Source organism: Rattus norvegicus, chromosome 5, assembly GCF_021556685.1.
Source record: "Rattus norvegicus strain SHRSP/BbbUtx chromosome 5, alternate assembly SHRSP_T2T, whole genome shotgun sequence".
NCBI classification, from domain to species: domain Eukaryota; kingdom Metazoa; phylum Chordata; class Mammalia; order Rodentia; family Muridae; genus Rattus; species Rattus norvegicus.
The window spans coordinates 17641273-17655535 of NC_141538.1; the positions used below are offsets into that span (position 1 = coordinate 17641273).

Sequence of the window (14263 nt, forward strand, 5' to 3'; positions counted from 1 at the left end):
ACAGGGAAGGGGGATTCCACTATCACTTCAAATTTGGTATCTCTGAAGTCAAAATGTCCCACCTTGCCCCTTGCCTTTCAAAGCAGCTGTTCTCTGCAATTACTCCCACTGGCTTTAATGAGAATCCCCGTCACTACCCACAAGTATTACTACTTTATGACCAAGATAATTTTACAGTTCTCCCAAGTTAAAGCATCCTACACCACCACTTCCCTAAGGAATGAAATGTTTACAATACACATAGTAACAGGAGTTTTCTACCATTGCCTTAATGAACTATCAAGAACTTAATGGCTTAAACCCAAGTTTATTATTTTGTAATTGTGGAAGTCTCAAGTCTGATACTGGTCTCCCTAGAGTAAGATCAAGACGTCACCAGGAAAACAATACCAAAAGATTTAGGACCTCAATTCCAGGAATTGCCACTCAAACGGAAACTCCTTTTTCCTGAAGAGACAGCAGGGAGACTATTTCCACTGTACTCTGTGTGAATGTTCCCTCCTGTGCCGTACGTGCACAGGAGTGCATACATGTGTACATACGCACACCCACAGAATTAGTGCCAGTTACTTTACATTCTTGAGAGACAATAAAGCCAGTTATTACCACATACTGGCAAAACACATCCTCAATAGTAAAAAGCAAGCTTCTTTGTCATTGTAAATGAGGCAGTTCAGCCACTGAACCATAGTCATTTCATGCCCTCTTTTTTAGAGCTAAGTCAATTTTAAAATCAGTTATTATACGCAGATATCTCTATAAATCATTGTAGAAACGAAAGGTCGTTTCATTTTTAATTTCTCTGGTTCACACAAGTTCAAATCACTCTTTATAGAAAAGAAAACCAGTCCCATTAAAATAGCGTATAAGTATTATTTAAAAGTAACTCATTTAAGATGGGTTTTACAATGCTTGTTAAACCATCAGAGACAACTGCATGCTTTTCTTGACACTAAAATCCTGATTACTTCTGTGTTCCAAAATTTGGCCATATATTTGAATATGAAAAGTATGATTTTAGGGGTTGGGGATTTGGCTCAGTGGTAGAGTGCTTGCTTAACAAGCGCAAGGCCCTGGGTTCCAGCCCCGGCTCAAAAAAAAAAAAAAAAAAGACAGAGAAGTATGATTTTTAAATTGACCCTAGGGACTGGGGATGTATGTAGTCAGTTGGTAGAGTACTTGGGGGAGGTCTCCAGTATCAAATAAACCATACCTGTAATCTCAGCACTCAAGAGTGGAAGCAGGAAAGTAAGTTGAAAATCATGCTCAGCTTCATAATATGTATGTCAAGGCCAGCCTGGGCTACATGAGACTCTTCTCAAAAAGGCCACAAAGCATATACAGATAGACAATCTAGTCAACAAAAAACAATGATGAGTTGAGTATGGTAATCACAGCACTTAGACCACAAGCAGGAAAACTGTAAGTCTGAGTGTTAGGGGTGCAAGCCTAGACTACAGAATAAGACTACACACACACACACACACACACACACACACACACACACACACAGACAGAGACAGAGGCAGAGAGACAGAGACAGCAAGAGAAACAGAAAAGACGGAGAACATACACAGAAGTACACACACAGAAGCATACATAGACGCACACATACACACATAGAAGCACACACAGATGCATACACAGAACACAGAACACACACACACACACACACACACACACACACAAAATACACTGATGAAAACTGCAAGTACTAGAAGTCACAGGGCTAAAATAAACTGTCCTCCCAAATACCATACATGAACCAGTTTCTGGAGGTAAAGAATTTCTAAATATTTCCTTCTACTAAACTTATGCTCAGCTGAAGACCTCAGCACAGCCCAGACTCTGAAAGCACCATTTCCTCACGCACAAAGTTCCACTCCAAAGAAAATTCAAGTGCTCACTTTCCACAGGTCTGTCACCACAGCTGTTTCTTTGCCTCTAGAGGAAGGAATGTAAAGTAAAGCCGAGCTGCTCAGTTAACGGAGATCCCTACAATCACTGGTGTGCTACCTCAGGCAGTGTGATGCTGCTCCAGTCACCTGTGACTTCTCAATACTTTCTAATACTTCTTCAAAGACTCCTAACCAGCACACTGTATGGAAGCAAAACAAATACCCTTTGATTTATTATGTTATTTACAATGTCTAATAAAGTACCAGTGATTATAAGAAAAAAGCAAAGATGACGGGCATTGACTCCAGCATTTGAAAGAGAGACAGAAGCAGATGAGCTCTACTATGCCACAGCAGCCTCGGTTTTCAAACCAGACACCCTGCTAGTAGTACTTGGCAGTAGGTGGTAAGGAAGGGAGCCAGTGTTAGAAAACATGTACAACCCAAAGAGGAAATCGGAGAGCCCAGGTGAGCAGGCTCAAATTACCTCTTGCTAAAACCACCTCTACTAAGAATTACCTAGCATCACCTGAGCCTTTCAAGGCCACAACAATTTGATTTTCCCTACAGAGAAAAGTTCAACTCTTTGGAGTTTTGTTTGTTCATTTGTTTGGGCTATTTTGTTTTCTTTTGATTTTTCTGGTGGTGAGGGGAGTCCTAGGAACTGAACCCAGAACCTGATAGCATCCAATCTGTGTGGGCACCTAGATGATTGTATGATTAGAACTTACAAACATAACAAGACGAAAACAACACAACACATGATTTTACTGCATCTTTTTATCTCTGTGTATCCACAGAAGAAACTGTGAAGTGGCTCATAAGGATTCTGCAGCTCATTAGGAAGCTGGGTCCACTCGACAGCATGGACAATAATTCAAATACCAAAACACTGACTTCTTACTAAGTTAGAAACAATACTAAGAATCCAAACACACAAGTAAACTAATTTTTAGATGAGCAATTTACCATTTCCTACTAATCTTAAAAGAATTCACATGACCGATTAACTAGAACAAGAAAATAGAGGTCTTAGACAGAGAATTCTAGTAAGCGTGTGGTGTGTGTGTGTGTGTGTGTGTGTGTGTGTGTGTGTGTGTGTGTCAGGGAAAGAGAAAAAGAAAGACGTGGCAGCAGAGATGAAATACTTCTCACGTGTCAGGGCAGTGGAGTTCCCGTCACTAGCCAATGCCAAACTCATAACTTACTTGGCTTCTCAGGCTGCAGAGATGGCTCAATGGTTAAGAGCACTGACTGCTTTTCCCGAGGTCCTGAGTTCAAATCCCAGCAACCACATGGTGGCTCACAGCCATCTGTAATGAGATCTGATGCCTTCTCCTGGCAGCTGAAACAGCTACAGTGTACTTATATATAATAAATCTTTAAAACTAAAAAAATTGGCTTCTCCTTACAAGAACTTCACAATCCAGTTAGTTACAGTAGCTGGAGGGTCGGTCGGGAGTAAGCAGCATCACCCTAAAGGTATCTGAACAGGTAGGATTTACCAACACACTGAGCAAAAAAAGGGATCAGGACTAGGCTTTTACACAGGACTTATTTTCAAAAAGAAAAAGGGATCCCAAGAAATGGACAGTGCATGAGGGGAAAAAAAGTGTGGTAAAACTGAAGTTTACATTCAGCTGGGGGCCCAAAGCTAAGTCTGTTACTACACAAAGCTAAAAAGCACTACACAAAGCTAAAACGCACTGGGTTCATTTAATACAGACAATGCAGAGGAACTAGGCAGAGGCCTGCAGCATCAATTCCAGCCCCTCCACAGAGTAGGCACTCCTTGGTTTCTTTACAAGTGAACTAGGGTGATAGAACCCTGCTAACAGACATCACAAGGACCAACGGAGAACAAAGCATTCACTGGTGACAGTCCGACCCACACACACCCCAATAAATGTTTGGGGTCTTTGTCACTAAGTAAAGACTACATTCAGAACATTTTTAGGACAATTAATATCACTAACAGGACGAAAAGCAAACCAAGAAATCGGAAGTATCTTACTGTATACAGAACTGCTAGAAGAACAAGAAAAAAAAGGCACAGTGACACATAAAAGTGACACTAGTGAGAATGAAAGTCAAAAGATCTGGGTGACCCAGTGATTTGAGGCCTACATGACTAAGAAAATATTGTTTATTAAAATAAAAAGGTAAGAGGTACTCAATTCCCAGCATAACTAATTCAAAGTAACAGAATATAGCACCCAGTAAGAACTTTTCAGAGATAACAACACAAACGGCAAATCTCAAGGTTAAAGAAAATGAGCTAGGGATGCAAAATCAGGACACAGACGAGATAGGAGACAAGCAGATGAAACCACTGGCACAGCTAGAAAAGGGAGAACCAAAACCCAAGACAATCGGGTACTTCTTACATTTCAGGGTACTGGCTCGGAGCAGGTAGAGACTACAGTCCTTCGCAGCACTTCACATGGCACAGCTCGTCAAACGCAGTGCAACTTCCAACTACGAACTGAGCTACAAACTGAACAGACATGAGATTGCTGTGCAAAGCTATTAATTATTCTTTTTTTTTAATTTTTTTAAGATTTATTTATTTATTTATTCATTAATTATAGCTGTCTTCAGACACACCAGAAGAGGGCATCGGATCCCATTACAGATGGTTGTGAGTCACCATGTGGTTGCTGGGATTTGAACTCAGGACCTCTGGAAGAACAGTCAGTGCCCTTAACCGCTGAGCCATCTCTCCAGCCCGCTATTAATTATTCTAAGTCAATTCCCACCAGGACAGAATAAAGGATACTTAGTAACTAGACATTATTCCAATATCTCAAAACTGAAAGAATTGTAACTTCACCTCCTTCTGCATCTATACATCTGATTCTAAGCAATCTTTTTAAACCCTTTTTCTCTCTCCTTTTGCTTCTGACACTCAATTCTCAATTTTCAGCCCCCCTCCTCGCACTCTCTACTTGGCTTCTTCCAGGAATCCCAACTTTGGAAGAACGACTCCTGATGAAATCTGAAATGGCTGTTCTTAAAACCACAAATGGGGGGTTGGGGATTTAGCTCAGTGGTAGAGCGCTTGCCTAGGAAGCGCAAGGCCCTGGGTTCGGTCCCCAGCTCCGAAAAAAAGAACCAAAAAAAAAAAAAAAAAAAAAAAACCACAAATGGTATTTTACTACTCTCACACTTTCGGTATGTAATAAATTGTGTTCTGTTTTGTTTTTGTTTTTTTTAACACTGACCAAAACTAAACAAAGCCAAACAAACCCAAAAAAGGAGAGAGATTAATGATGATGGTGACAATGACCATGACAACGACGGGGATGATTTTAACTGCAGATGTGCTTTTTATTTAAAAAAGAAAAAGAAAAAACACAAGACCCCAAGCACTTGATTATCTCTAGTTACTCACATGAACATGTCCCCAAGAGAATTTTCAGGTTCAAGTAGACAGCAGGCTTTCCCATGAGCCAGAGGACTGTTTTTGGTAGGGCGAATCATGGAGAGCCTCAGACATGCCAGGTAAGTTCTGTAGTACTGAGCTCTAACCCCAACCATCACTTTAATTTCTGAACACACTTAGCCCATTCCCAACCTTCCCGTTGCCATTACTGAAAGTTATTCTGTTGAAGATATTTTCTGGGCTGAAATATTTGTGTGTGCCACCAATGTGAGACATATCCAATACAGACTGTGTTAGAGATAATAGAGGGCAGATAACTTAATCTAACTTGTTATCCTTAACAAGCTCAAATCTTCAACTATACATGGGTGTCTCCTCAAATGCATAATTTGGTCATACTTTATTTACAACCTCCTATTGGTCATATTCCCTTAAACTACAGTAGTCACACCTGAAAATGAAAATATCAACTACTATAAGGACCAAACCCCAGTAATACATTTTTAACTCCATGCTATAAGCAAAGTTTAATCTTGTCTACTTCGTATTCCTTTCGATTTATGGAGTTTCAGCTATTTTAATATGAAGCCACCAGAAACCTCATCTAAACACCATTACAGTTTCCTACACTCGTTTAGACATTTTTTTAAAGATTTGCTTATTTCATTTATATGTGAGTACACTATAGTTGTCTTCAGACAGTTCAGAAGACAGCATCCTATTACAGATAGTTGTGGGCCACCATGTGGTTACTGGGAACTGAACTCAGGACCTCTGGAAGAGCAGTTGGTACTCATAACCACTGAGCCGTCTCTCCAGTCCTTATTTAAACATTTTTGATTAGGCTGCTTTCGTTCAGGAGGACAAGGCAGGGCAAATGCAGTTCGGGGACTCAGCACACCCACGAAAGCAGAGCAGCTTCATAGAGGCAGGCTCTCAGTCAGGCGCTTGGGGCCTCTGCGGACCACAGAAGCAGGAAGACACTTGGGCTTTTATTTAAAAAAAAAAAAAAAAAAAAAAAAAACAGTAAAAGCATATTGTTGCCAAAAAGAGAGATCTCTTCATGTCTGGTAAGTTCAGTTCCTAAATAAAATGTTCACAATTAAGTCTATGATTTAAGGAGGTCTGTTTAGGATGAGATGGTTGCCTATGATTACTTTAGAAGGCTGTTCTCCTTGGAAGCTAACAACAATATGCCTTTAACAAAGTTAGTTGCAGTGTGGACCTGCTTCCTTTCGGTCTTGTTTACTGGCAAGCTGTGCAGAACCACTTTTCTTCCACTTTCAGACTTCTCCCTTCTCCTTGCACAACATTTAATCCGTGGAAGTTTTTTCTTTTCCGACTACTATTTAATTCTAGATGCTGAATGTCTACAAGACTTCACCAAAGAATTAAATGCTACCATCTAGTCGTATGATATTTAAACTTTATGACATGGAATAAAAAAAAAGTCAACTCTGTGTAAGCTTTACAGTCATTCCCTCTCACGTAAACTCTGAGGTCGACGCAAACACTAGCAACCTGTTTCGTATGAAAGTATCACAGTGCACTTAGATATTGTGAAAGTCAACATATTAAGTTGCAAAATACAGACATGTAGGCCAGACACAGCAGCTCATGTTTGATCCCAGCACTTGGGAGGTGAAGGCAGAAGCTAAGAGTTCAAGGTCAGCTTTCCCTGCACCGGAGGTTCCACCTCAGCTGGAGCTACAGAACAATGTCGCAAATCACAAAATACACAGTAAGCTTTAAATTGCCTTGCTACTGCAAGAGTGAAGCAAATGCTAGATAGTAACACTCAGCAATAAAGTATGTCAAAAAAAAAAAAGTAGCGAGTTCCGTACATTGCTGCCCCAAAAATCTATATTCTATATAGGACTTCAATTTTCCTCTATAAACACACTCTTCACATATGCACCGACAAAATCCTGAAAGGCAGACTGCATACTCTTGGAGTCGAGTTACCCTGAGTAGTAGGAGAGTAAATATTGGGGTTGTGGACCAGGACCCAGAGGGAAGGCAAGAGTCTTGTGTCTTCATTGTTTGGCAGCTTTTTTTTTTTTTCTTACAGAGCACGCAGTACTTTTAGCTCCATTTCTAAAGGCATTCCTCCTCCTCCTCCTCCTCCTCTTCCTCCTCCTCCTCCTCCTCCTCCTCCTCCTCCTCCTCCTCCTCCTCCTCCTCCCTGCCCAAATTCTTCAGATTTGTAAACGCAAAACTGTGGTTTCCCGATTTTAAAAAGACACGCACAAAAGCAATAAGCTCAAAAACACCTTGGCTCTGCAAAACAGCTCGCCCAGCTTCTCCCCATCCGTTCTCCCGGCTGGTGTCTTAAAATGCCAAAGCAGCAGACGGGCACCGCACTTACCGAAGACGCAGAAGACGCTCACACAGCAGCAGCGGCCGCTCTGTCCCCAGAGCCCCGTCCCAGCCCCCGCGTCACGAGCCTGCGTAGGCGGGAGCCCTCCAGGCCAAAGCAGCGGCAGGCCGGCGGCGGGCGGAGCGCCGCAGAGACAGCCGACTGGCCGGGCACAGCGTCCGCCAGCGCCGGCGCGGGAGGGCGGGGCCCGACCGGCAACCCGCGACCAGGGCAGCTGGACTGCCCTAGTCGCCACCACCTCCTGGGAGCTGCGCACGCGCGAGGCGCCCTCAGAAGAAAGACGCCAGTCAACAGGACCTGGGAACACCTCCCACCCCTACCCGGGTTGGACTCCGCCCTCTCGCTGAACGCCCCGCCCCTTAACCAAACAACGCGAGGCTTGCCCAGGAGACTGGCGGCTTCTGCAGATTCCGCGAGAGCTGAAGTTCCTCCCACTCTGCCGCTGTTCTGTTTGTGTGCTGCGTAGCTCGGGACCACCGGGTCTGGTGACCAAGTTCGTCACCAGCTCCGCCTCGAGTCAGTGATGTGCCGACTGGATCTACGGAGCCACCTAACACCAGCCTCTCCGTGGGGGTCTCTGTAGCGGGTGATGAGACGGACGTGTGCGGACCCGGCGCACTCTCCATGCCTGGCGACTGGGGATGCGTTGGACCCTGTGCTGGCGCCTCCTGGGTCCACGCCGAAGCCACAGCCTGTAACGGGAAGGAATGCTTGTTGAGAGACAGCTAGGGTCAGAAGCAGAGGAAGCACCTACACCTAGGGCCCTCCGCAGTAAACCTGTCTGTTCCCACTTTGGGACTGTTTGGTTTGGTTTGGTTTTGCTTTGCTTTTTTTTTTGTTTGTTTGTTTGTTTTGTGGGGGGGGGGGTTTGTTGTTGTTGTTTCCAGCACATAAAAAGACGTCTCCCAAATGCTGTAATAATGTATAACCAAATGCACGTGCCAGATGTGGTGGCACCTTCTTGTAACCCCAGCACTTGGAATGCTCAAGATCTGCCTGGACTGCATACTATAAAGTCCTTGTCCAAAAAAAAAAAAAAAAAAAAAAGAAAAAGAAAGGTTTTGAGGTCTAGGTTGCTGTTGCCTAAAGTAACATTATGTAAAATGTTTAAGAAAAACAGAATAGTGAAATCAGATCTTCCCACTATGAAATAATCGCTTAAAACTGTAACAAAGTTAACCTCTGCATTGGTCTGACTTTCAGCTCAACAACTTGTTTTTATGTTTAAGGTACTGAAAAGAAAATTATACGAATTCTAGGTTTAGAAATATAAAATTAAAAGAGTTAGCCCCAAAAGTCACAAACTCAGGGCTAAGCCCTGCCTCCAGGAATAACAGGCCATAAAGATAAAGAAAAGGAATGCAAAAACCAGCTCAGGCTATCGAGGACTGAGCCATAAACCATCCAAAGACATCCCCCCCCCCCCGCCCCCTTACTCAGAGTCATACTTTAACCAGATGTCCTCCAGACCCTGATAAGCCCCTACTTGTGCTTTTCAGCCATTGTGTCCTGCAGAGAGCACTCCAAGAAACTGGGCAGCCCAAGCCTAACCAGAGGTGTTTCAAATACAAATGCTTCATCAATTTTGACAAACTTTTAAAAATAATGAGGACCTGAAGACCCTACCCTTCTCCTGATTTAGTAGCTCTGTTCCAGGAACCAGGGGGCCATAAAACCTTCTGGCGTCCCCTTATCTCCTGGAGCCATAAAACAATCTTGTAACTTGTGGTGCCTTCCCCTTTGACATCCCCCATCCCCTGGTGCTCACAGCCTCTGCCTTTAAATACTCTTTTTCCCAGCCTCTCGGGGTCGACACCTCTGTCTCCTGCTCGGGTTACATGTCGGCCCGAGATCTCTGTAATAGGTCTCCGTAATAAACCTCGCCTTTGCTTATTACATCCAAAATGGTCTCTCTGTGTCTGGGGTTCGCGATTTCCCAAGACTTGAGTAAGGGTCTCTCTGGGTGGGATTTTTCAGGTACAATGTTATGTTTGGTGGGCCTTTAGCTCTGGAAAATCTACTCTGTCCCTTAGACTGAGGCTATGTGTCAGGTTCCTTAGGCTTATCTTTGTATCTCTCGCCTAGAACCAAATCACTCCTGGACATGATGGGATCACATAGCAGTCTTTCAGGATTCGTTTTCCGATACTCCAGGCAGTAATTTTAGCACGTGAAAATATTTTATCGAGTGGGCTCATGCTTGTAATCCCAGCAGCTCTGCACGTAAAAGCAGCGATCAGTACTCCAAAGTCACCTGCAAATACATACTTAATTTGAGGTCAGCCTGGGTTATATGGAACTGTCTCCAAAAAAATAAAAAAAAAAACCTTACTATAAACATAATAAATCACATAACATAAATTAGAAAGCTTTGGGAGTTCTAACAGAGTCTCCAGGCTGGCCTCAAACATGAAATCCTCTAAGCGTCTGCCTTTTGAGAAATCACAGATGTGTTCCACTCCACCTGTTTTAAAATAGCCATGAAACTGGAAAACATTTTGCCTTTCTTGTTTTTCTTTTATTCAAGTCCCTGTGGGATTTTTTTTTTTTTTTTACATAGTCCTTTTTTCCTTTTGAATTAAGAGTTGGACACTGCTTTTCTTATTTTTCTTCTCTCTACTTTCGAGGGCTGGGATTACAGTTGTGCACCAATGGCCATGTTTAATATGAGGGATGATAAGTATTTTGTTTATAAAACAGGACCAGGGGTTGCTCTTCGGCAGCAGTTAAACCGCAAAGAATCATGCAGTAACTTCCTGTGTATAACTTCCCAATACCTGCCACCTACCTAGGTTTCTAATTATGTCTCCTTGCCTTGTCGTTTCTTATGTATCTTCCCACAGCTTTGTAATCCAGGAAGGCTAGATGCTGAGTACCAAACTGCTTCCAAATCTTGATACAGTGCTACACTATTGATACTTGTCTTTGTTATAATTGGTCAGCTTTTAAGTTATTTCATCATCCAGATTTATGTAAAGGCAATTTGTTCTTGGCATTCTTGATCCACTGTTAGAGTAAGCCCGGTCTTGGGAACAGGAGTAACACTTCTATTCTTCATACCAGGTGACTTCAACTTTATTACTAAGCAGAAAATATCACAGTATAGTACATGGCAGGGCACTCTGTTCACAAAACCATGCAAGCAGAATGTCACAAGTGTTCAGCCCAGGACTAGAGAGATGAAAGTAACAGTATTAGAATGGAGACAGAGGTGGATCTCTCTGAGTCCAAGAACAGCCCAGTCTATATCAAGTTCCAAGACAGGACTACAGAGAGCGAACCTGTCTAAAAAGAAAAAAGAAAAAAAAATAAAGAATGCAGTGCCAGGAGGAGGAGGAGAGATGATATAACTTGGTGGTTAAGAGCACTGGCTGCTCTCCCAGATGACCTTGGTTCAATTCCCAGCACCCAAATGGCTGCTCAAAACCATCTGTTATTTCAGTCCTATCTGAAACCCTCTTCTGACCTTCACAGGCATGGAATGCATGTGGTTTGCAGACAAAAATTAAGGCAATCACTCAAGCACATTGAAATAGACTATCTCAAAAAAAAAATTTAAAAAATTACAAGGACCTTCCTGGATGAGCTGTGTGAAACTCATCCTAAGGCCCCAAAAGGAGGAAGAGGGACTGTTCTGTCACTTAGTTTATAAGACATTCCACAAAAGGTTATTCAAAGTCCAAACTCAACAAAAGGTTATTCAAAGTCCAAACAATTCTCACCTTCCTGGTGGCTCATATTTGACATAAGCATAATATTGACACTGTTGAATTGGAAATTTCTGGTTTCTTTGGAAACTCAGTAGTGTCGTGTGATGTTTTGCTGAAGCAGACATGTTGTTTTTCTGGAAGCTGCCTTGTGAAAGGGTATATGATGTTTTGCTGGAGTGGACAATTGAAAGAACATCTGATGTTTGAAAAGTGTGTAAGTATAACCCAACAGACAGTGATGGAGGCTCTTTCATTGGTTAGCCTTGCACCGCTCCCCTGGCCTTTGCTGATCTTTGCTTGTCATGGCTTTGTAGAAAGAAACACCACCTCACCAAGAAATTTTCATGGTATCCTGGCTGCTTCCTGATGATTAGGCAGAGCCTAGCCATTTCTGCTGGATGAAACTGCAGCTGCTGATTCGTGTTTGGTGTTTGCTATTGGGCTGGATTGCTGATATCCAGACAACAAATATTGGAAACTACTTCTTTTTTTTACACTCCAGATTTTATTCCCCTCCTGGCCCACCCTCTAACTGTTCTCCATCCCATACCTCCTCCCCATGCCCTGTCTCCACAATGATGTTTTCACCCCTCCATCCCTTATCCCACCAGACCTCTAAACTCCCTGGGGCCTCCAGTTTCTTAAAAGCTAGGATCTTCTCTGACTGAACCAAGACCCACAGTCTGTATATGAGTTGGGGGCCTCATCTCAGCTGGTGTATCTTCCTGGTTAGTGGTCCATTGTCTGAGAGATCTTAGGGATCCAGGTTGAGACTGCTGGTCCTCTTACAGGGCTGGCCCTCCTCAGTACCTTCCAGCTTTTCCCTAATAAGAACAACTTCTAAACAGGTCCACATCTCCATTTTCTATTAACATTTTCTTCTACCTCTGGTCGGTGGACTAAAAGGGAGGTTGAAGCGTTTAACAACCCTTATTAAAGCAGGTTTTGAAAAGACTAGGCCTTCCATTTTCTCTGGCCTCGAAACTGGAGGCATCTTGTGTTGCCCCGTTTATCCCAACACCAACACTGTTGTCCTGCAATAGCCCTTGGTTATGGATTATAGAGCCAAATCTAGTCTGAGGCCTAAAGAATTTGTTTGCATACATCATTTCACACCCAGTGCCTGGGGAAAGCCCCCAAACTAGAATCTTTTTTCTTTTCTTTAGAATCTTTTTTTTTCTTTTTCTTTAGAATCTTTTTTTTTCTCTTTCTTTCTTTCTTTCTTTCTTTTTTTTTTTTTTTTTTTTGGAGCTGGGGACTGAACCCAGGGCCTTGCGCTTGCTAGGCAAGCGCTCTACCTCTGAGCTCAATCCCCAACCCTGCCCAAACTAGAACCTTACTAAACAAACTTTGTTCTGTAATTTTATTTCCCCGTACTATTTCAGTCCTTCCCTCCCAACCAAACCAGTGAAAACCAGACACCTTCCCCTCAAGAACTATCTTTGCTATGATTTATTTTTCTGTGTTTGATAAAAACCAATCATTCTTTTTCTGAATTTTAAAAGCTGAAGTTTAGTTTGACGGGAAGATAATGACGGTCTTAGTCTAGTAGGGCTACTGTAATAAAGTACCATACGCTATACCCTAAAAATGAGAAACTCTTCACTACGAAAGTCCAAGATGATAACATGGTTAGACTCAAAGTCTGAGGGCTGCTCTTCTGGTTCATCCATGGCAGTTACCGCCTGTGCCATCACATGGGGCAAGGCAGCTCTTTCTTGATGGAGCTCCCCATAGGTCCACCTTCATATACCCTAACACTGTAATTGAGGTTCATGTGAGTTCTGAGGAGTTCATGGTACTGTCAATTCAGAGCACTGATATTTCCTACAGTAGAAGTCTACCGACCTGGGAAATAAATCCCAAGTGCTAGAATTGAAGGTTTGCCATCACATGTCTTGCCAGAGAATGATAACCCTTTATGTGTATGTACTTGTTCTTGGTTTTGTTCTTGTTTGCTTTGTTTTTAAAAAATAGGCTCTCATATAACCCAGACTGGCTTTGAACTCTCTGTATCTCAGTATGACCCTAACTCCTGACCCTCCTGCCTCCACCTCCCAAATGCTGAGATTAAAGTCATTCATGAGTCACAATCTTGAGAGAAACAGAGACAGAGAGACAGAGATTACCCACCACAGATGTAAATAATGCACACTTCTCTGAGATACACCACTTTCTGTCACCAAAAGTATTTACAACAAATTTAACTGGTAAAAGTTTTGCTTTGGTTTTGATATGACAGGGTCTTTATGTAGGCCTGGACGTCCTGGAACTTGCTGTGCATTCCAGGCTGGCCTGAAATTCAAATAGATTTGCCTGCCTCTGCCTCCTCCGTTTTGCAATTAAACCCATGGGCAACCACATCCCCTGGTTTTCAACTTTTTACATTCAGTGAAATTTAAGGACTGCATATACAATTGAAAATACAACTATGTTTTTGTTTAGCCAAAGTTAGTTGATCCTATTCTATGACTCATTGAGAAATCTTTGCCCTGTTTAATGTATTCGTTAACACATTAAAGAAACCTCAAAGAAGGCACCAAAATGCTTAGATGTCATATTAATGAATGAAAATACTGGCTTTCTCTTATATTAATTTGGTCCAAACTAAATTCTCCATTTCTTTTCCTATGTCTTCTGACTGTCTGTAGTCTGTAGTAATTCTCCTGTCTGTGATATATCTGATGTGTATGTCTGATTTGTCTATTCCTATTGCCTGGCTGTTGTGCTATGTATATCTGAATCTGTGCCTGCCCCTCATAAAGGACTTTGCTCTGTATTTACGGAAAGCATAGATAATATTGTATGGGAAAAAACCTTTCAACAGAATTTTACAAGAAAAGAAGTTATTTCTCTGGCACAGAACAACATTCAAAACTAAAAACATTCA

The 14263-nt window shown here is 42.4% G+C and overlaps 1 protein-coding gene across 16 annotated transcripts in view; it reads right to left on the reverse strand.

The window, feature by feature from the left end:
• Window positions 1-7798, reverse strand: part of Pcmtd1 (protein-L-isoaspartate (D-aspartate) O-methyltransferase domain containing 1) — a 70291-nt gene extending 62493 nt beyond the window's left edge. For 6 of the 16 annotated variants that reach the window (XM_087550181.1, XM_087550187.1, XM_087550188.1 and 3 more), the window contains exon 1: window positions 7652-7798. The gene's annotated coding sequence lies outside the window, so the exon portion shown is untranslated. Of the gene's footprint in view, window positions 1-1213; window positions 1354-4285; window positions 4396-7556 lie in introns of all 16 variants that reach the window. The other 10 variants (XM_087550183.1, XM_087550186.1, XM_087550189.1 and 7 more) reach the window with 3 other exon arrangements.
• Between the last annotated feature and the right edge of the window lie 6465 nt (window positions 7799-14263).